Source organism: Rhodnius prolixus, unplaced genomic scaffold (assembly GCF_049639745.1).
Source record: "Rhodnius prolixus isolate KJV_2025 unplaced genomic scaffold, Rpr scaffold_1, whole genome shotgun sequence".
NCBI lineage: Eukaryota > Metazoa > Arthropoda > Insecta > Hemiptera > Reduviidae > Rhodnius > Rhodnius prolixus.
Genome location: NW_027411581.1, coordinates 62787838 through 62812880, shown reverse-complemented (window position 1 = coordinate 62812880; position 25043 = coordinate 62787838). Strand labels below are relative to the sequence as shown.

General features: G+C 35.2%; 1 protein-coding gene and 1 long non-coding RNA gene across 2 annotated transcripts in view; one reads left to right on the top strand and one right to left on the bottom strand.

Annotated features, from left to right (window-relative positions):
• Positions 1-18834, top strand: part of LOC141446086 (uncharacterized) — a 49595-nt gene extending 30761 nt beyond the window's left edge. The window contains exon 2 of the long non-coding RNA XR_012453476.1: positions 18290-18834. This is a non-coding gene — a long non-coding RNA (uncharacterized lncRNA). The remainder of the gene's footprint in view (positions 1-18289) is intronic.
• The window catches only part of LOC141446080 (protein APCDD1-like), a 460040-nt gene that overhangs the window by 342006 nt on the left and 92991 nt on the right, over positions 1-25043 (bottom strand). The window lies entirely within an intron of this gene.

Below are 25043 nucleotides of genomic sequence, written 5' to 3'. Positions count from 1 at the left end.
GAATTTCGGTTAACATCTAAAGGCGGTAAGCTTTAACTTTAAACCATTCATAGAATTAATGAGTTGGCTAATTCAAGCCAAACTTTGCTAAAGAAAAATATGTACGTGGGACGTGGGTACGTATATCATTGAGCTTTTCTTCTATAGTTTTTCTACTTCTTTTATCTGTTCAGTTGTGTTGTTCTGAGCTCGATGTATTGAAAAGAGATCTTCAAGCAGGCATAAACCTTCACAAGGCTAACACTTAGTGTTCTTCGGCACATTAGCCATTTATACCAGCTATATGTATAGTAAACTTTTCTCTACAATACGGTAAAGAATTCATTGAATTCTGAAGAATAAGAAGAGATATATGAAGGTTTGAAATGTTAAGGGATTTCAAAACCTCTAAAATTTAACCTTCAATATCTCATCACTAAAACATTGCAATTTCATCCAGTTATAGAGTTAACTTTTCTCTACACTATGGTATAGAATTCATTAAAATGTAATGAAAACGAAGAGAGATATAGTAGTTTGAAATTTGAAGTAGTTACAAAACCTTCAATATCTCATTAACTATGGTCACTAAAACATTGCGATATCATCAAGTTATAGAGTTAACTTTTCTCTACATTTGGATATAGAAGTCAATAAAATGTAATGAAAACGAAGAGAGATATAGTGGTTTGAAATTTGAAGTAGTTACAAAACCTTCAAAATTTAACATTCAATATCTCATTAACTATTGTCACTAAAACATTGCGATTTCATCCAGTTATAGAGTTAACTTTTCTCTACACTATGGTATAGAATTCATTAAAATGTAATGAAAACGAAGAGAGATATAGTAGTTTGAAATTTGAAGTAGTTACAAAACCTTCAATATCTCATTAACTATGGTCACTAAAACATTGCGATATCATCAAGTTATAGAGTTAACTTTTCTCTACATTTGGATATAGAAGTCAATAAAATGTAATGAAAACGAAGAGAGATATAGTGGTTTGAAATTTGAAGTAGTTACAAAACCTTCAAAATTTAACATTCAATATCTCATTAACTATTGTCACTAAAACATTGCGATTTCATCCAGTTATAGAGTTAACTTTTCTCTACACTATGGTATAGAATTCATTAAAATGTAATGAAAAAGAAGAGAGATATAGTGGTTTGAAATTTGAAGTGGTTGCAAAACCTTGAATATCTCAACTATTATCATTAACTATTATAGAGTAAACTTTTCTCTAAAATTGGGTAATAATTTGATTGAGTTCTGGGGAATACTATGAGAAACGCAATGGTTTTAAATTTGATTGATATGAAACACCTGTAAGCTTTAACTTTCTACATCTCAATAACTATTATCACTAAAACGTGGCGATTTATACCAGTTATAGTGTAAACATTTCTCTACATTTTGGTATAGAATTCATTGCATTTTGAAGAATACGAAAAGTGTTATGAGCGAATCAATTCTACAACCCCCACCTGGAGCGAAAATAACGACAAATATTCTAAACGAAACTTGATTCCCCCCTCCTCTTCACCCTAGGTAAAATGGAAAACCTGCTATTAGGAAAGCTGTGAAAAACCAGTATTTTTGCGGAAGTGTGTGCTCATCTGATTTTACGTCTGGCACTAATCCTGCTACTCTTGTATAATTTTGTTTCAGTTCCTGTTTACATTTTATTTATCAGGCATAAATAATGATTTCTTGATTCTTCGTAGATTATTTGTGCGGAAGGAAATGAATATTTATTGTATAAAATATAAAATACTTACAGAAAGATAAAGACGTAAAGCGTGACTCATTTAAGTAAAACTAAGGAAGCGAGCAAAGACCGAGTTAATTTGCTTTAGCTCGTTGATTTTTATCGAGAGAGAGAATATATATTTTAGAACAACAGGAAAGAGATTAAACCGGATATAACGCGTACTAAACCAGTTTTCCACCAACGTTCAAACTAAATTAAATAGTATAGTTGGAGGTAGCTTTCTTTTCTTTTTTATATAGCTTTAAAGCTAATTTAAAACTGGGATTAGCGATAAAAGGTTTTATAGTTTTAAAACGGTTACGCCGATGCATTGATGCAAAATGCTGTTGCGAATTAATTTATAGCTTTATTCAATATATATATATATATATATATATATATATGTAATTAAAATAATAGCTATTTTTTATTTACTTCTACCGGAACCCCAAACGTCTAATAAACAACAAGGTATTTATTCCAGATCCAGACTGAACTGTGAGGTACAACTTACGTTCACCCAAAAAAAATCCAGTCGTTTCAATCAAAACGTCTTCTTTAGATTACGGATGATCCATTTTACCTCTTTAACACACTACCCTCCATAATGACCACAAGATCTTATTGGTAGCCGAAGAATCAAAATTTAAATCACGTTCAAAATCTTGTATTTGCAATTCCAGATTGTCCATCGCGTCGATTGAAACACTGTTGGGCCTCCTATCCATCTCTGGTAATAATATAAGAAACTCCTCCATGGCGCCACGATAGCCGAGCGGTTAAGAGACTAGACCCGCAATGCTTAAATGTATTGTTGGTTTAGTGGGTTCGATTCCCTCTGTCTAGGCCTTGGATTTTATTTAATGGTTAATATGAGAAATTTATAGTAAAGTATGTTAGACGATTATAGGCTAGACCCGCAAAGCTAAGAATTATTGTTGGTTTAGTGGGTTCGATTCCCAATCTTTTTGCTTTGGATTTTATTTAATGGTTAATATGAGGAATTTATAGTAAAGTATGTTCGGCGGTTATAAGCTAGACCCGCAATGCTAAGATGTATTGTTGGTTTAGTAGGTTAGTAGGGTTAGTAAGATTATTACCAAGCTTTTGACCAAGGGACTAATTCATCTTCAGGGCTTCTTGATAGTTACATTATTTTTATAAAAAATTTTAACATCATTATAGAAACATAACCTTTGACGTTATTGTTAAAGTAATTATTGTTAAGACCCACAAATAAGCGACAAATAAAAAAAAGATTTTGCAGCCGACGTCTGCAGAAAAAGATGAAATTTACTGTTGTTAAAAAAGCGGAAGTTTAAGCAATAAATAAAAGAAAAAAAAAAATTACAAACAGTCCAACAGCATGTAAAGTATCATGATAAATAATTCATGTGCATGAGATATTAGCTTTTAGTAGTAAGATGCTTTAAATTCTAATAGAGCTATTTCATGCTGTATGTATTTATGCAACATTTGTGTAGCCAACTCTGATAGCATTACACCATGTTCTTATCATATTTAATGATATCATCTACTACACAGTTTGTTAAAATTGGCAACACTGTTTATTACTCCATTATAGTGTGTTGCAATCGGGCAGATATTTTATTTTGAATTTTTAACCCGGAAGTATAATCGTTTCCAGCTTTTTCGGCTCCGCAAAAACACTTTTTATAAATTCATTTTTTATTTTTGACCAGGTAGAGAAACTTTAATAAGTTAAATACTTATAATCAATTATAAAAAAATTAAGCACAAATGTAGATTTACAATTTAACCTTCATTACTGTTTAGGGAACGCTTGGCATAGGGTCTAGGATAAAAGGTTACAAAAATTTAAATAAAAAAAAAAGTTAGGAGGACATGTTGAATTCTTTTAGAGATAGGATGAAAATCTAGAGAGGGATAGAAGTTTCAGCAGAGCCGGTTTTGGTTAAGGGGCCCTTACATAAAGGGGGCTAACTCCTCTCCCATTCGATGTACACCGTCGAGACTCCAAAAAGGCACATTTACAAAAAATTCCGAATCGAATGACACCTCATTCATGAGAATCGGTTCGCGCGTTTAGGCGCTACGTTGTTTACAAAAAAGGTAACAACAACAACAACAACAACAACAACAACAACAACAACAACAAGAACAAGAACAAGACCAATTTTTGAAAAAGCCGTTTTTGCTAATTTTCGGCAACTTTTTTCTCGAAATCTATTAGATCTGGGTGTTACAAATTTTTTTTAATCTTTTATTGTAATTTACCACTGCAACAGTTGTTGCAACAAGCAAATATGGTAAAAGAAAAAGAAATAAGGGGAAATCATGAGTGGAGAAGGCACCCAGTGGTGCCACTCCAGTAACCGTGCTTTGCTCTCACGATAAGAGTAGATCACGAGGCCATCTTCTCTTCAATCTCCTTAGAGGATTACCTGGTAATGTGGAGGAAGATAGGTGTTCTATGAGAGGGTTAGAAATGAGCTGCTGTAGAGTGGAATGAAATTTGAAGAAACGAGTGTTAGCAAGATCTGTAATGAAAGGGATTTAGAGGTCATTTTGGATAGTGAGGTTAGATACATAGAACGGAGCGTTGAGAAGTTTTCGAAGTATTTTTCACTGTAATACCTGGAGACGTAGTGAGTTGGAACGCTTAGTCGATCCCCATACTTCGATGCCGTATGACCAAATGGGACGCAGTAACAGTAGATATAAAAGTCTTTTGTTATGTAGGTTAAGTTTTGAACGTTTGTCAAGTAGTCTGGCGAGAAGTTGGTAGCGTTGGTTAGTTTCTTGTCTTTTCCAGTCTACTCTGGGGGATTCCATGTCAACCGTTTGTCTAGGTGCAGTCCAAGGTAGCGTACTTTGTCCACAGTTGGTATAGGAGTTTGGTTCAAGATGATGGCAGGTAGGATTTTTTCTTCTGAGAGTAAATACTATAAACTTTGACTTCGTAACGTTGGTTTTTGATTCTCCATTTGAAAAGCCAGTCCTATAAGTGGTTGATGTGTATTTGTAGAGTTCGTGTAGCGATAAGAGAGGATCGGAATGAGGAGATAAGATTGCAGTATCGTCAGCAAAGGTAGAAAGAATGGTATTTTGATGTTGAGGTATGTCTGCTGTGTACAAGGAGTAAAGAAGAGGACCTAGGACACTGCTCTGAGGAACACCAGCTCGAGCTAGATGGATATCAGAGTCTGCGGCTCCACAGTAAGATTTGAGGATGAGGTAGTAAGTATGAGGAATTTAAATTAAAAAAAAATAATAATAATAACAAAATATTTGTTCCAAGTACAAAATACGTAATTGTATCGCTGGAAATCCAGGTCTAATTAATTTCCCCACCCCCATTCAGAATCAGCGCCCCCCCCCTTAAAACAGATGTTATCAGCGACCACAACACAGTACCATTTCATTGGGTAAGTTATTTAGTAACTAATATGTGTAAAACTAACTTACATAATTAAAATTAAAATTAATTATAATTTTTATATAGAATTTCCTGTAAAACAGGAAATTGACAACAAAGAAAGGAAGTCCGTATAAACAACAACAATAACAACCAACAAGGGGGAAAAACGAAGTAGTAAATTAATTAAAAAATCTACGCCAAAACAGGAATATTAATTAGGTCAACCAGTATTGAGATCAATCCCTTAGGAGCTTATTAATTTATATATTATTATTTACAAAATTGTTTTTATAAGAAAATACAAAAACAGAACTTCACTACAAAAATTGAACTATTGACTTAATGACGTATCATATAAAAGAAAATAATATTTTCTAATTTGAAATCGCTGATTTCAATGTTCCTGTCAATATTCCTGGCAAGCAATATTCCTGTCGCCATTGATCCCATACCTTCTTTTTATACACTAAAAATTACCATAAGAACTTATTCATCCACTGGTGAAGAAGTAATAAAATAAAAACAAAGAAGATATATTCTAACAAACCCATGTCCCCACGGCTTATGGAACACAATTCCGGAAGTAGGGTAACAAATTTATTTCCTGTTACGCTGAAGGTAGCTTTTATGACCGGATATAATAAAAACAAAGGAAAACTGCATTGAAATTTCCTTATAACCGGACAAAAAATGTGTTTCTTACAAGGAAAAATATTTTATTACTTCAAATATCACAAAATAAGAAGAATTTGAGTGAATTTCAATGGTTTACCAATATTAATTAGAATTAATAATATTTAATTATTAAATATTATTTTCATTGGTGAAATTAATAAAGAATTTATGCTTATTAATTACTAAGATATATATAGTTTAGCAGTGTTACAAAGTGTTACTAAAGTAGAATAAACAATTTCCTTTTGCAAGAATTTCCACAGCCATTTAGATTAGAGCTTTTAGCTTTCAAAGAGTATTTTCATTAGGAACATATCCCCTGCCTCCGGACCACCCCTCGTAATGAGCTCCAATCTCTTTGGGCTGATTCCAAACCCAAACATTTATAAACATTTTAACGCTGGTCGTTTTTGATTCTATATTAACCATTTCTGGCAGTAAGACAGTTTTAACCATTACAAACTATTAGTAAGCTAATTATAAGAGAAACTTTGTGCTTAATTTTTTTTTTTTTTTTTATCCACGATAAGCTAGTACGAGGGTCGTTTGAAAAGTGCGTGCAAAAATAAAAACTACTTAATTTTTTGGGGTAAACCTTTTTTATTTTTCAACATAGTCTCCTTTTAGGCTTATACACTTCGTCCAACGCTGCTCTAGTTTGTTGATCCCTTCCGAATAATAGGATTTGTCCAAGTCTGAAAAATAGCCATTCGTTTCTGCAATCACCTCCTCGTTTGAATAAAATCTTTTTCCCGCCAGCCATTTCTTCATATTGGGGAACAAATAGTAGTCCGAGGGAGCCAAGTCTGGAGAATAGGGGGGGATGTGAAACGAGTTGGAACCCTATTTCCATTAATTTTGCGACCACAACTGCTGAGGTGTGAGCTGGTGCGTTGTCGTGATGGAAAAGGACTTTTTTGTGGGCCAATCGTGGGCGTTTTTCTTGCAGCTCGGTTTTCAAACGGTCCAATAACGATGAATAATATGCACCTGTAATAGTTTTACCCTTTTCCAGATAGTCGATGAGGATTATTCCTTGCGAATCCCAAAAGACAGTCGCCATAATCTTTCCGGCCGAAGGAACGGTATTCACCTTTTTTGGCGCAGATTCCCCCCTTGGTGTAACCCATTGTTTAGATTGTTCTTTGGTCTCAGGAGTGTAGTGATGTATCCATGTTTCATCCACAGTGACGAAACGACGCTTAAAGTCCTTGCGGATTCTTCTGGAACAGCTGCAAACCGTCCTTGCAACACTTCACACGATTTCGTTTTTTTGGTCAAGCGTGAGCAATCGCGGCACCCATCTTGCGGATAGCTTTGTCATGGCCAAATGTTGATGCAAAATATTATGTACCCGTTCATTCGAGATGCCCACAGCACTAGCAATCTCACGCACCTTCACTCTTCTGTCATCCATCACCATATCATGGGATTTTATCAATGATTTCTGGTAGTAGTAACCTCAACAGGGGCGTCCAGAACGTTCAGCGTCACTTGTGCCCATATGGCCACTCCGAAAATTTTGAAACCACTTATAAACTGTTCTAATCGAAGGTGCAGAGTCACCATAATGTTTATCAAGCTTCTCTTTAGTCTCCTCTGGCGTTTTGCCTTTCATAAAGTAGTGTTTAATCAACACACGAAATTCTTTTTCGTCCATTTTTTTGAAAATCACTCGACTTCCTCGATTCAAACGAATAGCCAAAACACAAAGAAATAGACCGATCTGGCTGAAACTTGGTGTGTGTTCTTCCAAGAGATGCTACTAACTAAACATAACCTCGATACGCGCCAGTAGTGCTATCTCTCTGACTTTGCACGGACTTTTCAAACGACCCTCGTAAAGTAAAGTAATCGCCTATTTTTTTTCAGGCGGGGCTTGAAGTTTGTAGCGTTGGCTAGTTTCTGGTCTTTTCCAGTCTAGTCTGGGGGATTCTATGTCAACCGTTTGTCCCAGGTACAGTCCAAGATAGCTTACTTTGTCTACAGTTGGTACAGAAATTTGGTTCATGAAGATGGGAGGTAGGATTTTCCGTCTAAGAGTAAATACTATATATATTTTGAACTTCGTAAGGTTAGTTTTGATTCGCCATTTGTGTAAGCCAGTCCTATAAGTGGTTGATGTGTGTTTGTAAAGCTCGTGTAGCGATAAGAGGATCGGAATGAGGAGATAAGATTGCAGTATCGTCAGCAAAGGTGGAAAGAATGGTATTTGGATGTTGAGTTATATCTGCTGTATACTGCTGGTGGAAGTTCATTTAAGATGGTTGAGGTTATGAGATCGTAGCCAGGGGTTCTATTAGTTAGAATATAAAAATAAAAAAGACAACTTTAAATAAAAATGAATGAATTTAAACTTTGAATTAACTTTAAATGAAAAAAAAAAAATTAAAAAATGCCACTAAATGAATAATATAAGGATTTTGACTAACTACTTCAGAGAGGAAGTAATGCTTTCATAAAACGGAAGAGACATAGTCAGGAAACTAAAGAAAGGATAATGGAAATTCCTGGTATTTGTCCCCGAATGGACATCAGGGATTTTACGGTTGAATGTTATTAGTTTACAAATCTTCGGCCGAGGAAATCTATGGAGATCGAGGTTATGTTTACTCTTGGAAGAAGGGTATAACAACGGTAGGGCACAGTATTCGCTTTTCATTTCCTAATTTTCTGTTTAGATAAAATAAATAAATAAATAAATGAACTTCATAAAGTTCTAGTTAAATGTAGTATTCTCCAAGAAGGAAGTACTGTAATTTTTTTCCCCCCCAACGTTTTTGCGGTTGAGTTTTTCCCTTAACTTGACGTTCCGTGTAGTTCCGGCCGAAATTGAATCAAGGACCTTTGGATGCTGCGACTCTACTGAACATTTTATTTAATTTAATTTAATTTTTCTTCTTCTTCTTCTTCTTTTCCTTTTTAATTTCTGTCGTGAAAATAATTTTCACCCTAAAACTGGTTGGTTCACCCCGAATGGCGGCCGGAAATTGGTTATTTAGCGTTCCGCCTGACAGTCTTTTTTTAGTTGTAGTTCGCGAAATGAACATATTAAACTTAGCTTATTTTCTTCAAATGAAAAATGAGAACGTTCTTAACAATAAAAAAAATAAAAATATTGTACTTAACCAAAATTATGCTTACCAAAATTTTGAACTTAAAATATATTTACGAATTTAAAGAATTTTTGAAACACGACAGTCGTGTATACGTACACAAAGTTTTCTTTAAGCTTCAACATTTTATTGGGTAATACAGAATAGCTTTGAAATTCAATAATTTTTTTTTTTACATTTACAATTTACTAAATACGTACAATAAGGTGGTGGATGATGCGTGAACATCTGAAGGAAAGAAACTACGATACTAACCAGAGGTAGCGGTACATGAAATCGATGATCTTTACGCCACAAGGAAGTCTCGCGGCCAGTGGCGATTCATGATGGATTGTCAGGAATGACAGTAAAGACGAGAGACAGAACAACGAATGGATTACAGCTAGTAGAGGAGAGCAGTATGGATCTTGTGATATTTCGTCTTGGCGAGTTGAAGTCATTTTGAAGAGTAAGGGGTTAGTCTCCGTAGAAAAGGAACGTCAAAGCTATCTGTCGGCAGTAGTTTTGATTGGAATGTCCTGTACAGTCAGTATGTTTGTAGGTTTGGCTGAACCACCATTGCTCTAGTCCCGTAATTCCACAATAGATCTGAGAATTTTAGGAATTTACTATCGTTGTATTAACAACATCTCTACTACATTAACTACATTTGGCACGTTTAGGGTCATGGAGAAAGCCATTTTCTTGTTCCATTTCGTTTTCGTGTAGTTTCTTGTTCAAGGTAGGACTATAAAAATGGTTTTTATACAAATAATTGTTTTTTATAAATGCAACAGTAAGGGCAAGTCTGGTGAATGTTTCAATGTAGTTGTTTTGAAAATTACTGTTCATTATTTTTGGTGACTGAATCATAGTTTCAATAGGATGAAAAATGAATGCCACTTTCAGTCATTATAAACTTTATTATGCCTAGCTTTCGACCTAGGGACTAGGTCACATCTTCAGGGCTAATTTATAAAGGAATATTTTACATCATTAGGAGAGTTGGTGTGTCTTCTGTCTTGTCTGATCATGGACTGAATCAGCCCTGAAGATGACCTAGTCCCTAGGTCGAAAGCTAGGCATAATAAAGTTTATAATGACTGAAACTGGCATTAATTTTTTTCATATTGTTGTTTTGAAAGATAAAAACCCAGCCCAAAGCCAACACAATTAACGGAAGTTGCTGTAAATCGTGTCCTGATTTCAGGAAGACAAATATTTATCACTTACAAGTGGTAATTCAAGAGAATTGAAAATAAAAAAATAAAAAAATGCAGAAAATAACTAAGTCTCCCCAAATGGTTTCGCAGAATTTGTAAGGCACTAAATTAGAAGGACCATTCCCGGCAATGGAAATGGGGAAGTCACAAAGAGGATTAAAAATTAAAAGAGGTTAGAATGCAGGGTGAGTGGGGGGGGGGGAGGAATTCGTGGCGAATCACGACCATGTATAATTTATAAAAGGGGAACAACATTCTTCGTGTTCTCATTAATGGAACAGAAGCACCGCCTCCATGTTGGGCTCCTGCAGGATGATAATTACCTTCTGGACTTTTGTTTCTTTCAAAAAAAAAAAAATTCATAATAGTTTTCCCCCCCCCCTTAATAACTCGGGTATACTTAGCAAGCCTTGGTTTATTTCTAAACACAACTTTACATTCAAATAAAGCTCTCAGGTCCTATCGTCAAGTTTAAGCCTCGCTTATTCCATCCTCTTCTTCAAAAAACAAACTTCCCATTTCTCCGTGAAGTCCACAAAATTAATTTCACCAAACCGTGTCTCAACATCCGCTTTCACAAAGCTGGTCTAGGTTGTAACCTGGTCCCTTATTTCTTTTCACTACAGCTCTCAGTAATTCCTCCTTTCTTCCAGGTTAATTGAGAAGCTTCCTTGAAAACTGTTCCCAGTATATATAAGTACTGTACTAAAGCACCAAACTTTAAAGCCAATCATTCGAATATCATTTTCTAAAATTAAAAAATTCAAAAAACTACTTTAAAAATCTATTTGCTTTCGAATATCTATTGTCACATTCGTACAATCACCTTTCTTCATTTTTAATTTGATTATATATTTTATTCCTATTATTATTGTAACGGAAATTGCATCCTAGAGGAAAGCTTGCTTCTTCCGATTTGCCCTCAAAGAGTGTACCTTAGAAAATTTCAAAAAACGTAAGTAATGTGTTACTTCCGGCTAAGGGGCAATCAAAGCTAAAGGGTTGATATATAACTCGTAACACGTCAGATCTCGTCAGGAACTAATCAGATCAAAAATTAAAGAACATAAAGGCTGTCGGAAAATAACTGAAAGATTTCCATAATAAAAAGAAAACACAAGAAAAGAAATAAAAAAGAAAAAAAAAGTACGTCTCTGTGAGATGAAAGATATTCCAAAGTTTATCAGTGGAAAGTTTGAAGAGATGAGATGAGAAGTCTGGAGATGTAAACGAGGATGCAAAGTTTCCACGGTATATACAACCTCAGGGAAGTACATTGTTTTTCTTTGGGAAATGCAATATGTTGTAAGGGATTTTGGGCTACATTCTTTTCCTCATTACAATCGTAAGTAACAACTATCGATTCGATTTATTATTATTATCCTTCAGGAGCCCCATGAGTGCATTAACCCTCACCGGTCTTTGATCACTGGTTACCTTTCTCAATAATGTTTACGAGCTTCAAGAATGATCTAGACCAGTCATGAGCTGGGTATTTTGGAAGGTAGAAGTTAAAATTTTTCTGTAAGAAGTCAACAACTCAAGATCTGCAATAAAGGAGTTCACACTAGTTTTCTTTTTGTAATAATATTTTGTTCAATAAAAAAGAAAAAAGAAAAACCACTGGAGCCATTTACTTCCCTGGACCTTGGTCATTTTTCCGCTGGAAATGCTCTCCATTCATCTAGGTTTTCCTGGCTCCAGCCCAACAGTTCCTAATCCCCCTAACGATCTTGCAACGAGTCTTCATATCTAATCGTCCATCCCAGTCCAAAATGACTTCAGATGAGAAACATTGCACAAGATATAGCAGCTAAAAGTAAGTAAAGTAAAGTAATCGCCTATTATTTCAGACGGGGCTTAACGTCCAACTATCAGGTGTCGTGGACGGAGGCGACTAACAAACATACTTTACTGTAAATTTCTCATATTAACCATTAAATAAAATCCAAGGCATAGATCAGGGAAGTCGAACCCACTAAACCAACAATACATCTTAGCATTGCGGGTCTAGTCTCTTAACCGCTCGGCTATCGTGGCAGTTAGTTAACGCCAATATGAGTCAATTAATTTTGTAAACTACAAAGCTGTTGTGAATTATGGATTTTTTTATTGATAGCAAATAAGTTTTTTGTTTCAGTAAAAAAGCCACGAAGCTTTTATTTAGGTATTCGCATCTGTAAAAACTACGAGTATATAGAACGGCGCATTGATACTTGCCCAATATGTATTCAATGGGTATGTTTCACTGAGAGCCATAGGGAGCTACCAGCCTGCGCTGGAAGTCCCTAAGTTGGGATAGAAGGGTAGGAAATCAGGAGATCGTCTTAAGCGTCACATTTGATTGGTTAGTACTGGAGGATGCTGGACCGACTGTGAGAAAAGGTTAGAATGATCTTTTTTTTCTCTCTTTCTCAGGTTAGTATGGGAATATTTGAAAGAGGAACGGACTACTTACCAATAACATAAGAGAACATTGTGGTGTTATGAATTATGATACGATAGGAGTCATGTGGTTATGAATTAGGATACGATAGGAGTCTTGTGGTTATGAATTAGAATACGATAGGAGTCATGTGGTTATGAATTAGGATACGATAGGAGTCATGTGGTTATGAATTAGGATGCGATAGGAGTCATGTGGTTATGAATTAAGATACAATGGGAGTCATGTGGTTATGAATTAGGATACGATAGGAGTCATGTGGTTATGAATTAGAATACGATAGGAGTCATGTGGTTATGAATTAGGATACGATAGGAGTCATGTGGTTATGAATTAGGATGCGATAGGAGTCATGTGGTTATGAATTAGGATACGATAGGAGTCATGTGGTTATGAATTAGGATACGATAGGAGTCATGTGGTTATGAATTAGAATACGATAGGAGTCATGTGGTTATGAATTAGGATACGATAGGAGTCTTGTGGTTATGAATTAGAATACGATAGGAGTCATGTGGTTATGAATTAGGATACGATAGGAGTCATGTGGTTATGAATTAGGATGCGATAGGAGTCATGTGGTTATGAATTAGGATACGATAGGAGTCATGTGGTTATGAATTAGGATACGATAGGAGTCATGTGGTTATGAATTAGAATACGATAGGAGTCATGTGGTTATGAATTAGGATACGATAGGAGTCTTGTGGTTATGAATTAGAATACGATAGGAGTCATGTGGTTATGAATTAGGATACGATAGGAGTCATGTGGTTATGAATTAGGATGCGATAGGAGTCATGTGGTTATGAATTAGGATACGATAGGAGTCATGTGGTTATGAATTAGGATACGATAGGAGTCATGTGGTTATGAATTAGGTAGGAGTGCCATTAACTATTCTGTGACTCACACTTCCTTGAGCACATGTAACCAGGTGTTATAAGCCCCTAAAGAAGATGGGTCTGATGAGTAATGGTTCTTGCAGAATTGCAAGAAGATGGAGGAAACTCCAATACTCCTTTTAACTGACTGCGTTGTCATTATTTAAGGAAGATTTAAATAAAAGGTGCTGGTTAAGGGTATACGCTGCATAGAACCCTCTCAGACATTGAGATTTCTTGGACAGGAGAATATGACCCAGTTCAGAAGCGGCATATTAGCTCTTGAACATCATGATAACCCGATAAAAAAAAAAAAAAAAAAAAAAATAGAGAAAGAAAAATTTGCAAGTCATCGCTCCACTTCCACTTCTTTTAAAGAAGAAGAATGAAACGATAAAAATATAAATTTATGGATCGTTGAGAAGTAAGAAATTGAGAAGATGTTACGCGGTTCATAAGTAAAAGATGCGGCGGGAAAAATCTCAATTGCGAGGGAAAATAAGCGTGAAAAGGAGATGGCAGAAAGTTTATAGAAAAAAAGATGGCAGTGAATATAGCGGTGGGAGGAGGGGGGAGGAAATAGGTAAGCCGTGCGGTTGGAGGAAGTAATGTCAACGCAGATATAGAAGGATTCTTTTTTTTTTTATAGACAGCGAGGGCTGAGAAGCGTCTCAGTTGGAGGCGGTGGAAATTATTTCACCTCTGACGTCTTTCGTCTCACACACCCCCCCCCCCACTGAAGGGAGCTGCTGAAATCAACCCTAATGGTACAGCCTGCCCTTTTAGGGAGTCTTTTTATTTAGGATTATGTAAACCGTTCTATAATGGTTCAAGGTCTTCATTTGTAAGAGCCTACAATTGCATCTTTCTTCTCATTAAAAAGCTCAATTTTCGGTGCCCTTATAGTTATCTAAAAAGTAAAAGTTCTAACTATAAAACCCTTTACAGGTACTGAATTACCCAAAAGTTCTTTGCGTCTAACTTCATCCAGTTAATTTATTCGAAAAGCTCTAAAAGGTGCTCTTTTTTTATACAATCATTTGTGCCGTCAGTGGGTTGCAACTTCAATTAGAACACAGTTTCTACTCAATAGCTCAGTCGATGATAATATTTCCATAAATCAATATCTGGGTTTATCTGGGACGAAATTTCAGGAGCTTTACATTTTATCTATCCCCAAAGAAGTTTAAGGCTGGCTGCGCGACAAATCTTGATCGAAAATGACCACAGAATATAATGTGCAAGATAATTATCTGAGATACATCCACATAGGTTCTAAACGTCTGCTTTCAGACGGCTGTTTCCGAAATAGTATTTAGAATTTGCAGCTAAATTTTTATTGCAAAATCCATAATATTCTCTGCCATAAGTTTAGATAATTACAATTTTGTTTGTTTGTTTGTTCTTAAGGAGCGTCAACATCTGAGGTTATTGGCGCCTGGAGCTTTTTTTTAGTGCACTGCCGGCCTCTAGAATGTGTTCTTTTGTTACAGACAACACTGTCCATCACCGGACAGTGAGCTGTAAGAAGCTCCTAGGAAGAAAAAAAAAATCTAAGGGTCAGCAGCGGGGTTCGAACCCATGAGTAAATGTTAAGTAAAGTAATCGCCTATTTTCCTTATCAGGCGGGGCTTAACGTCCAACTACCAATTAGGTGTCGTGGACGTGGTATAATCACATACTTTACTATATACAATTTTTTTCTGACAAATAAAAAGTAGTCCATACACAGGGGATTCGATCCGGCGATCTCCCACTCACAAAGCCAAGCTCTTGACCACTAGACCAACACATTCGCTAACCATTCAGCTAATCTTTTTCCCCACCATAATTTCTATTACGCCTATTTACTTAGCCAAACCCAAATCGATAAACGGGTTTTCCGATGAATACTTGAAACAGTGTATTTGACCTGATTGCAATGACTTCCTTATCTAGAGAGAGAGAGAAAGAAAGTATAAAAATATAATTTAAATTTTCGTTGAATAATTTTTAAATAGAAATTTTCTAATCCTGACGAGCAAAAATTCAGGAAAGCATGTTTTTTCTTGTTTAATAATGGAATAAATTCCAAACTTGTGCTGTGGAGAAAAAGTTGTGGAGGAACTAGAACTGAAGTAAAGAAAAAAAGACGAAGGAGGCTTTACTTTACGGTAAAGTAAAGCCACAGAACTGAGTTTTGCGGTGTTTGTTTTATCTCATGAATAGCAATACATAAATATGAGGGTCCAAAATAGGAGGGGGACTGTTTTATATTTATTGGGTACAAGCTGGATGTAGATTTAAATGTGGGCGTTATTTATCTCAAAAAAAAAATGAGCATGAGTTTAGCAATACCACAAATCGCATTATCCCGCGTTTTACATACCTTTATTTTTAAGCACCTATTTTGATTAGAGTGTTTTTCTCCGGGAAAATCAGGATCTATTGTGTTCCCCTTTAGCGCCAGATGAGATCCTGCAGATCCTCTAGTGATGAAACTATTCACGCAATCGTTTCCGGGAAGTTCAAAGAGGATTTAGTGAGCCAGCAAAAAGGGAAACCTCAACCACTGCCATAAATTGCCTTTCTTTAAATATTCTTAGAAAACTCCTACAACAAGTTTCTACGTACAGTAGTAGTACGTAGTAATTGCCTGTTTTTTTTTAGGCTGGCTTTACGTCCAACTACCACAAATTAGGTGTCGTGAGTTACAGCAATGTTCACAGGAGCCCGACACCTCGAGCTGACTCCGCAGAATCACATTAATATATACACTTAGTTTTCCCACATTACTCTCTTATGCTCTTATGCTCTTATGCTCATGTTCTGATGTTCTCTTAATATTTTTACACGCTCTCCTGCAATTGTATTCTTGTCAAACCCTCCGAGCTGTTAACATCTAATTTTGCTGTTAAATAAATTTTTTTTAAAAAGCTCTTCTCTCTTTCAAATATCATAACTGTGGACGGAGGCGACTAGCAAACATACTTTACTGTAAATTTCTTTTATTAACCATTAAATAAAATCCAAGGCCTAAGTATCGAACCCACTAAACCAACAATACATCTTAGACTAAGGATTCAAGATTGGCGAGGAATCGGTCAAATAAAAAAACAAATTCGTCTTTTTGCCAACGTTTCGACAAATACTCGTAAATTGTCTTCTTCAGGGCGTGGCTATGCGGGTTGGTTGAGTTACAGAAACTATAAGAGCAAAAAACTGTCAGAGTTACAATGTTTCTGTAACTCAACCAACCCGCATGGCCACGCCCTGAAGAGGACAATATATTTGGCAAAATGACGAGTTTGTTTTTTATTTGACCGATTCCTCGCCAATCTTGAATCCTTAGTTTAACAATTTACGGTCACGAAATTTACATATTCATAATACATCTTAGCTTTACAGGTCTCGCCTCTAACCGCTCAGCTACCGTGACGTATCTGGACCAATTTAACTGATAATTATTTGAAATTGTTTTTTTACTATTTAGATATTAATTTATTCTAAAACAGAATTATATTTGCTAGTAAAGTAATTGCCTATTTTTTCAAGCGGGGCTGAACGGCCAACTAGCAATTAGGTGTCGTGGACGGGGGCAGAGAAGCTCATACTTTACTACAAACAATTTTTTCTGACAAATAAAAATTAGTCATACATGGGATTCGATCTGGCGATCTCCCACATTCGAAGCCATGCTCTTGACCACTAGACCAACACACTCGCCCCAATATTTACTAGTACGCATAGTACAATAATAAATAAATTTTAACATAATAATTTATCTTTCAAATTAAGTTTTCCAGATTTCCCAGAATATTAGACAATATCAATTATTTTACACAAAACCTTTGTTTTGAACATACGTAATGTAAACCTGGTTGATATTTGTAATATACAATTTATTTCACGTTATATGGAATTAGGCGTAATTTAATATCCTAAATTATGAAATTTCGAAGTTTATTTTAATAATATATGGAGAGTGGACAAAATAATGGAACAATTGGCGGTTAGAATTCCCTGACCTTCTGTTATACAGAAACAATAAACGCATTGTTCGTTAGACTGTAAAAGGGTTATCCTTTGTGCAGGTTATAAAATCTCTTCAAAAATTATTTCAATCAAATTTTACCCAATTTATATTAATTCATTCCTGAATATGTCCTCTTCACTTGTTTTTCTCCTTTCTCCAGTGAAATGAATTTTAAAAAAAAAAACCTCATGAAAAACTCTTTGGACAAATCTCCAGTAATTCAATTATTCTTCAAAAAAAATAATCATTGTCTAAAATATTATTTTAATCATAATGTAGTCACTGAAAAGGCTTACATCCGGTCAACCTCTATTTCATGAAAAAAAAGTAAAGTAATTGCCTATTTTTTTCAGGCGAGGCTTAACGTCCAACTACCAAATTAGGTGTCGTGGACGGAGGCGACTAACAAACATACTTTACTGTGAATTTCTCAATAAAATCAATTAAACTATTAAATAAAATCCAAGGCCTAGAGACCGGCAATCGAACCCACAAAACCAACAATACATCTTAGCATTGCGGGTCTAGCCTATAACTGCATAACATTCTTTACTATAAACTCATATTAACCATTAAATAAAATCCCAAGGCGTAGACCAGAGGAATCGAACCCACTAAACCAACAATACATCTTAGCATTGCTGGCCTAGCCTATAACCGTCTAACTTTTTACTATAAAGTTCTCATATTAACCATTAAATAGGGTCTAGTATCTTTACCTCTCGGCTACCGTGGCGCCCTTATTTCATGAATATTTTCTCTCTGAAATTAGCTCGAAACCTAGAGACCTTATCGCTTTCACTTCATTTCAGGAAAAAGAGGAAGTATATTGATAGAAGTTCACAATATTACAAACGGAAGTAATCCTCTGACGTTGTAAGTGGTTTATTGGACCACCCAGTTCCTGGAAAAGAGAAGGAAGTGGCAGGATCACGCTTGAGATGATTTCAATGATATGGAAAAAAGGATTTAAATGAACTGTGGGGGGGGGGGGGTATAAAATGCTGGACAGGAGGGTTGGCTAAGGATAAAGAAGAGTGGAAAAAGGTAGTTGAGAAAGTCGAGGTCCTTCTTGGAGTGTATGTACAGAAGAAGAAGAAGTACTAATTCATTCGATCGTAAGGAATAGTGAAAGATGCCACCTGTCAATCAAAAGCAAAACAGGACGCAGATAACCGAAGAAAAATAAAAGAAATTCGAGCATTTTTCCAATCAGTGAGAGAGAGAGAGAGAACATCGTTATTTTCTGAATTTCCCTTTGTGACACCCAATTACTAAAAGAAAACCTTTTTGTTAATTTCCTAAACACTTCGTTTGTTTTTAAAATTTTTCAATTAATTTTCAATCACAGTTTAATGGCATTTATTGTAAAATAATGTGTTTTCTTCACAGCCTACAAAATCTGTACACTCACGTTGACGTTGACGTTGTTGACGATCGTTGACGATTTCTATAATAAAAGTACATAAAATGGTAATCATATTTTAGTAAAATACTACTTCAAACTCAAACCACACAATTGTATAAATGCAAAGTGTACTGGTGCAAACGGAAGTTCACACTAGAATTCATCGATGTATCAAGCTTTTGGTTCTTCTAAAACGTTCTTTGTCCTAGTTTTGAGATCTCTGAAGAAAGTAATATAGTAAAGATTGATTTTCATATCCCTACTTAAGGTAAGAAATTTTAAGGAGGTAAGTGTTCAAAGTTGTAAGCACATAAAGAGAATTGTAATAATTTGGACGCTCAATTAGAAACACTTAAGCATCATCCTCGGCAGAAGAACATATGGGAAACGAAGACCGAACTTGCATCTTTTAAACTTTTTCTCGAAATAGGTTCTCAAATTGAGGACATAATCAGCGGAAATAGTTTTATGTTGGAGCTAAATTTTATTTTATTTGCGACCGCAAAAAAAAATATCCATCTTCCCGTGTACGTGAACAGAGGACAACCACATCAACATCAGAATAGATGAGATGTTGGCGCGCAAATATTTTTAAAAGCGTGGGCGTGAAATTACTCCAGTTCTCAAGAAGAAGAAGAAGAAGAAATTGCGGCCAGAGTAGTGAGCAAGACGATCATTAGATCTGGTGAAATACGAGATCAAAAAAAACTTCTGAGAATTGGTAAGTACAGGAAAATGGCGCTGTAACAAAAAAAGATTTTCTGCGGTAACACGGTTACAGATTTGCTATATTTTGTATTCAAACGCCAAATTGTTGGCCGTTTAACTTTAGATCGTTCAAAGATGGACTCTACACAATCTTTATGTTGACTAAATTTCCCATAATTCGGTAAAAAATACTAAATATAATTCCTATAATACCTTAAAACAAATTATAACTTGAAAGAGTTCATTTTATTGAAAACTTATTGAAAATAATAAATCATTACAAGATAACAGCAACAAAAACAGCCTTAACACTGAACGATTATGCAACCTAATTGAAGTTATCCTTCGAGTTACTTGGGTTTATATCATGTCCACTACTCAACAGAAATGGAGTTGTATGTAAATTGGGTACAACTACGTACATTTGGACATGATACCACAATTGTACGTGATATGTTTTTTCAACTTGTTTATCATTTCCTTTATCCACTAGAAAACTTTGAGCGGCGGAAAAATTGTTCTCTTTCTTGTTATTCTCGAAGAACAACAACAACAAAAAGTGTTAGGGAAATAGATTTTCTTTTGAATGAGACTTGTGGTGGACCAGTTTTCTTCATTGTAAACAAAAAAAATAAGCAACAACTGTTTGTCGGGAAAACTGAAGAAATAAATATTTGAAAGCTTAAACTAATATTTTCAACAGCAAATAATTTGTTTACAGAGAACAAAAAGAACAAAACAATATCTAATATCATGAACAATAAGTTCCTCACAATAGAAAAACAACAAAAAAAGTTTTGTAACAAAATTTAATCTCAGCTGGACTAAGTTGTAAAGCAAAACAGATGTTAACAGGTCTGAAAACACGTTCATTAACTTTGAGGCGCTTTCTGCAAAGTGGAACGTTCTTTAACTTTCGAGGCATATTCTACAAAAGTAGAACGTCTTTTAACTTTTAGGCACATTTCGTCGTTTAACTTTGAGGCGCTTTCTGCAAAGTGGAATGTCCTTTAACTTTCGAGGCATATTCTGCTAAAGTGGAACGACCTTTAACTTTGAGGCACTTTCTGCAAAAGTGGAACGACCTTTTAACATTGAGGCACATTCTGCAAAAGTGGAACGACCTTTAACTTTGAGGCACTTTCTGCAAAAGTGGAACGTCCAATGAAGATTGGTCATTTTTTTCTTTCTCCCAACATTTTAAGGAGACTATAAATCTATCTAGTTAGGTGATTAACATAGACAAAAAATAAGTTCCCGAGAAATTTGTAAGTTAGGTTTTAATGATTTAAATTTAATTTAATTTGATTACAAAAGGAGCCATTAACTTTTATACCCAATTATCAGAGCGCTGAGGCAATCAGTCCCGAACAGAATCGTACGGTATTAATTTAAACAAGGTTTAAAACGCTAATCATTTAACCAGGATGAAATTCAGCGCACAAGTTTAATCAGTAATCAATCTGTTGGCCTGGTAGGAGCTAATGGTCTTCCCTAACATCTGTTGTCCTGATTACTAAGGCTAAGCTCTACCGGAACTACACTTAGAAGATTCTACGTCACAGCTTTGGCATAGTTTAATTGATAGCTATTTGTATCAATTTGGCCGTTTTATCTTAAAATGACCCTGATCAATTATTTTCTCCTGATCTACTACTACGGTTAGAGAAAGAATTGTAATTGTGCAGATTTTTGATTCTGTGTTTGAATCCTGATTGTGAAAAGTAGTTTTCAACAAATCGGTCTGTGTGGCCATGGATACTCCGAATTGAGCTCTATTAATTGAACTCGAATTTTTCTCGGAGAATTCAGAGATCTCATTCAGGATCTAAGGGAACTTAAGCTTGAATTATCAGTCGTATGAGTTAAGCTTTTTTTTTTTTTTATTATCCTTTTAATGAAATTTACACCTGTACCTACAGGTACAATAGGTAAATGCGATGAATGTAGTATGTGAACAGCGTGGCAGACGTGAATGACGGTCATCCATTGATGGCCGCCGTTAGTCACCCAGTTGGTCACGGGGCCAACGGCGCCTCAGCCGTCTTCGAGGATTGGAGGGTAGCGTAGTTGTAGACAGGTTTGCAGCTAAAGGGTTGGGATGCAGTGAGAGTTTTTGGTGAAAATTTTTGTATCGAATTTTGGCAAGTTCGGAGATAAGTGGAATTTGGAGATCTGTATGTATAGTGTGGTTGCTTACATAGAATGGAGCGTCTAGTATGCGGCGGAGTATTTTGGATTGCAGTGTTTGTAGTCTATTGAGGTTGGATTTTTTAGCTGTACCGTAAAGTTCGAGTCCGTAAGTCCATATTGGTGTGAGAAGGGCTGTATAGAGTCGTCGTTTGTTCTGTAGTGAGAGTTTTGAGCGTTTGTCGAGCGTTTATATTTTTTTTATGAACTTTTTAGAAAAATAAAAGCATCTCCAACATTATCTCCAAGAATCGTAAGCTATTTCCTCTTGTAAGCTCGTGCTTTATATTCGCCAAACCTGCTTACTTAATGGACTTACTTAACAGACCTTATGTCCTCGGCGACCCAGATAACATTCTTTGTACTCCACGCTTTTTGTTTTTAAATTTATTTACTTGAATTCTACTCTTTCTTTTGGGCTTAACTTTCTGCAGTATTATCTTTATTATTACTTCTTAAAATGGGGATTTAACCTCCTACGGGGGGGAGGGGGTAGGCTAAATCCAATAAAGCTAGTTCAATGTTCTTTTGAAAGTTGAGAAAAACTATGAAATTTTATGTTTCACATTAGTTTGCTGTTTAATTATGCTACATCAACATCTAAGGGCATTGACTCCCTTCTCCACGTACTTTGCGATCCTGGACAGCATTCTGGGCCACAAAAAAAAAAAGTCCCAGATAAATATTTTAGATTTCCTCCTCATTTTTATTATTCCTAAATTGCCTCCCGAGCTTCAGTTTTATATTTAGACCTACTTTTTGCCTTTCTAAAGAGAAATTTAATTGAAAAAGGAAGACGAAAAAAGTACTTCCTTGTTTAACATTTCATGATTGGAAAAATAAAATTAGAATTTCCGGTGTAGTTTCCTGTTTATAGGCTCACACTGCTTATGCAGGAAGTGGAATATTTCTAAAAAGAAACTTTTGCGCTCTATCTAAACATTTGGAGAATTCACGTAAATGTAGATTTCAATATTGGAAATCGTAAAAGATCGATACACCTCTGCACACTGTATCGTACCAGTAAAGCAATATAAAACTATGTAAAACGTAAATATATATTATATATATATTTTATTCTCTGCACAAATTTTATTCAATTCATTTCTGTATATAAATGTAATATCATTCGACCAGTCTGGTGGTATCTTATTTCTCGGCAAACCCTTAGTGCAACGTTTGATAAGGTTACCTCTAAGATATTCCTTACTAGGGCATCCCGACTGCCCTAAAAACCTTTGCTAGTACCATCCCTAATCTCTATCGTAACAACCCCCTACCGGCAATAACTCTTTCCCTTAGTTTGGGTCTTCTCAATAAAAAAAAAAAAAAAAAATGTCAAAGATGTTATAAAAATTTTAACGACCTCACGAATTTTTAATGATTAAACGTTACTTTAAAATTAATGAATTAAAAGAAGAAGTGATTCTGTATAAATATAAAACAGTTAATTGAAACGATTGCTATACTTTCCCTTAACAAGTGTAAGAGCAGATCGTCGTTTTATTGTTACGTAGGGAAGCCCTAACCCTATCATCCTGCCAAATTTTATCAAAATCGGGCCAAGATTTACAGAGTAATTAGTAATAATAATTTTGGAGGGGGCCTTACAATAAATGTGGCTAACTCCTCTCACATTCAAAGTATAGCATCGAGACCCCCAAAAGGCACATCTACATAAAATTCCTAATCGAACAACACCTCATTCATGAAAATCGGTTCACGTGTTTAGGCGCTACGTTGTTTACAAAAAAAAAAAAGGTAACAAGAACAAAAACAAGAACATGTTCTGAAAATGCCGTTTTTTCCTAGTTTCGGCAACTTTTTTCTCGAAATTTATCAGATCTGTCTTATAAGAAACAAATTACTGTAATAAAGAAGGATTTGCCCTATATTATAAAGAAAATTTGGGTATTTTATCTTTTATAGAAAAAGAGAAAAAAATTGTCAAAGTTGGGTGTTTTTCAACGTTACTCTTTTTCGTGCAGTTTTTAACGATCAACCCTTATACAACTGTCCTACCGGATCGTTTGCTGGTTGTATAGCAGAAGCCAAGGCTACAAAATTTAAAATATATAATGCATAATGTACATGGACTTTATCTCAAAACCATATTCATTAATAATATCCCATTTTTACAGATAAAATCTCCATTGTAAAAAGCTTAGACAGCGATGTGAAAAGTGACTCCCAGCTGCCTGTTGGGACTTTACAGAGACTCTCTACCACAACTTTTAATGTTACACCCACAACTTATATAATAATAAAAGAGATTAGTATAAATAAAATGAAATTAAAAAAAAAAAAACAAGAACAAAATGGCCATTATGATAAAATTTAATTAGTTGGTTATACAAAGCAAGAATCCAATCGTTAAATCTTGACAACTTTGACTCAACTATGGGGTGATAACAGATGTTGATAGGCAGGAAAAGGAGAATTATTGTTAGAGCGGAAGAAGAGTATGAAAACGTGTTTACGAGCACTCAAGAGTGTTAGTTATCAAGTTGTTTATTTAATTTTAGATTAACCAGAATTCAATTTTAAAGTAGATTGTCTTAAAATAAGAAAGTCAAAGGTTACAAATTGCACTTTAAACATTTATTTCTGGTCACTCTCTCTCTGAAATATTTAAGAAAATGTTAGGATATATTTTAAACAAGTTGGCTAATACGTCATTGAACTCCACTTTAGATGCACTACACACACACAGTAGGCCTGTGGACAATACTTACTGGTTCACCCTGTAGAGTGTCAAAAGTGATTGGTATATTGCATAAGTCATGTAAAAAAAAAGCCAAAAAAATGGCCTACAAAAGTCTGTAGAAACCATAAGTGGTAATGCCATGTGAGTAAATAGTTGCGCTGGGTAAATATAAATAAAATCGGGGTAGAAAATACGTCATGACATGATGTACTAATTCCCCCCCACTGCTAATTAAATACGTCAATTTCAGTGTCTCCCTCTTTATGGCAAAATGGGGATGTTTAAAAGAGCCTTCCTTAAATGGAGCCTTCCAGGTTTGAAACATTTTCCTTCAGGACTTTAGGTAACTAAGTTATTCCTTTAATAACACCATACTTCCTTAGTTCCGGCACAAGACAACCTGCTTCTTCCGCTCTTAGTTTGACAGTTTAACTTTAGACGCAACGTAGTTTTTCTTCTTTCTTGAAAGATATTCTATGCAAGATGCAGTAAGAAGCACCACCGTTAATGTTACCATTTAAAAAAGAGACAAACACAAAAGCTAGTTCATAAA